This window comes from Marmota marmota, unplaced genomic scaffold (assembly GCF_001458135.2).
Source record: "Marmota marmota marmota unplaced genomic scaffold, marMar, whole genome shotgun sequence".
NCBI classification, from domain to species: Eukaryota; Metazoa; Chordata; class Mammalia; order Rodentia; family Sciuridae; genus Marmota; species Marmota marmota.
In genome coordinates this window covers 33,353,753-33,356,457 of record NW_026000249.1, presented here as the reverse complement: position 1 = coordinate 33,356,457, position 2,705 = coordinate 33,353,753, and the positions used below count along the sequence as shown (strand labels likewise).

General features: G+C 41.5%; 1 long non-coding RNA gene across 1 annotated transcript in view; it reads left to right on the top strand.

Annotated features, from left to right (window-relative positions):
- LOC125614113 overlaps positions 1 to 2,705 on the top strand; it is a 78,662-nt gene that overhangs the window by 67,450 nt on the left and 8,507 nt on the right. Inside the window, exon 3 of the long non-coding RNA XR_007344755.1 lies at positions 2,613 to 2,661. This is a non-coding gene — a long non-coding RNA (uncharacterized LOC125614113). The remainder of the gene's footprint in view (positions 1 to 2,612; positions 2,662 to 2,705) is intronic.

Here is a 2,705-nt window from a genome sequence, read left to right as displayed (position 1 = left end):
AGAGAGAGAGAGAATTTTTTTTTTAATATTTATTTTTTAGTTCTCGGCGGACACAACATCTTTGTTTGTATGTGGTGCTGAGGATCGAACCCGGGCCGCACGCATGCCAGGCGAGCGCGCTACCGCTTGAGCCACATCCCCAGCCCTCAAACAAATCTTATTCCTTTCATTTTTGCCCTTTGCCACCATCCATGGATTTCATTCTTTGAACTTGTGAGACAGGAATCCAGAAAGAAATCAGTGAGGCTTGTAGCTCACACAGACCCCACCCATCAGCAGAAGTGGAAAAATGAGCTCTGTTCTCAAAATCTGGTTTTACTTCCATGGGTGAAAAGTGGCTGGAAGGCAGAACAGAGGCCAGATCCTCTTTGCCCATTTCTGTAGAACCCAAGCAGCTTTCCTGGTTTTTATTTTCCCAGCAGGATGATTTTCAGCTGCCAAGAGGCTGAGAAGCAGTGCTGGGACTTCCAGCACTTGATTTATAATAGTGGTCTATGTTTTGAATGTAGCCCTTGCTGCTCTGCCACTGCAATTTATTTTTTAAATGGATTGATTTTTAAAGGGCCCATGTTTCTTTCTCTTGCTTTCTTTCTCCCTCCTCCTCCCTAATCTCTCCCCTTCCCTAATCTCAGGAGAAACAGTACTACCTTTTTTCCCCCATCCTAGGCCTGAGTTATCTGTCCTTGAGCACACACCCACTACAGGAATGAAGTAACCCAGACTTTGGGGATGGCACCAGAAGATCTCAGAAATCACTATCTCCCCAATTAACAAGTGAATTACAACTCTGGACATGGAATGTAGCCTTTGAATCATCTCCTTACCTCCACCCCTTCCCCTTGATGGGCAGAATCACTACCTATGGAACAGGAGTCTTTTCTGTTTCTCCTCTGCTAGCAAAGCAATAAAACTTCTTTTTCCTTTTTTCATAACTGTGTCCTCATTATTGGGTTGGCATCAGGGACAAGGACTGAGCTTTCGGTAACACTTTCTTCTGGTGTCCTACTGTCCTTGCACACCAGAGGCAGTGCCTTTTTGCATCCTCAACTTAGCTTTTAGCTGTTCAGATTCCTGACTATGCAACAGCACATATACCTGTACATACAGAATTTCTTTCACTTATTTTATCTCTGACAAACCAACACCAACTGCAAAATTGTGTGATTATTCAGAAAATCATTCAAAGGCTAGATTGTTACAGTCACACATCATCTTTTTCTTAGATAAGCTTAAACCTATAGGTGGTCCATTCAGCTAAGATCTTTCTTCCTAAGTACTTATAGGATCAATGCAGTAATGGCCAGGCCTTAAAAGGTGCAGTAACAGGAACAAAAACACAGAGACAACCAGCAAGTTTTCCCAAAACCATGACTTACAGACAGGAACCTTTAAAACAGACCGGATGGGGGAAAATCCCCTATTTTTCCCAACTTCTGTTTAACCATGATTTCTACACCAACAGTGCCACAGATGTCCCATGAACAGATGTTTGGTTCCCACAAAGGGGAACCAGATGTGTAGAATCAAGGGTCATGGTGTACACACCTGGGGAGCTTACCAGATGGCCAAGGTGTTGTGACTTTCCTGAGCTCAGTTTCCTTTTTCTTAAAGTAGACCATGGTAGAGCAAACCATACAGTTTGGGGAGAGAAGGTGGGAGTTCCCTGAAGCAAAAGGAGTTTTAGCAGTGGCTGAAACAGTCCCTTAGTTCCTCCCTTTACTCATAGGAATAGCTTCTGTTTGGACCTGAGACAAACTTACCCGTTTCCTAACTCTCAGCAGTCATATCTCAACAAGTTTGCCTTTACATCCTCAGCATGTAAGTGGGGTTACTTGGAATGCCAGGCCTGCCCAAGAAAGTCAGAGCAGGGCTGCTCTAGGGTTCCACCTGGGACATCTATTTGTTAATCTGGGAGATAGCTATTTCTTAGATCTTCTGGTGCCTTGCCCAAAGTTTGAATTACTTGGTTCCTGTGGTGGTTGTGTGCTCAAAGACAAGTAACTCAGCCTAGAATGGGAAATAGATTCCTCTTCCACCCACCCCTCATCCCAGGTTGGGAAGTGGGAGAGGGAAAAGAGGAAAAGAAAATGTGACCACTTAAAAATAAGCCTCAGTGGCAGAGCAGAATGACTATATTTGATGCATGAGGTAGACTACTGTTAGATACACACATAGCATTTCAATGTCAGTTGTGGTCCCATAAGATTGGGTCGTATGGTAACATTGGAGCTAGCTTAGTTTGTATATTATATGATGTATGCACAAAGATGAAATCATCTAATGGCACATTTATCAGAATATGTCCATATTGTACAACACCTGACTGTAAATATATTTCCTCTCTCTTTCTCTGAGAATGTACAGACTATACTTAATAAATCAATCCTCGCAATATACCCTCTTTCTCTCAGAGGTCATTGAAATGTAGAGATTATTTTGAAAACTAGACACTATTAAAGCTAGATTAATATCCCTTCTTTTTTGAATCCTAGACTATTTTCTTTTTAACCTTATTTAATATATTTTGAAAAATTCAATTTTCGACATCACTTTCTACTTATAAAAAGCATGAGTAAAAATTTAAAAGTAGAATTAACTTTCTTCTCATCCAGATATCTAAGAGGAGAACCAGGAGAGTACATGTCACCAAAGTCACTAGAGGTAAGAATGGACAATGTTTTAAAAGGCTTTCTCATATACTCTGC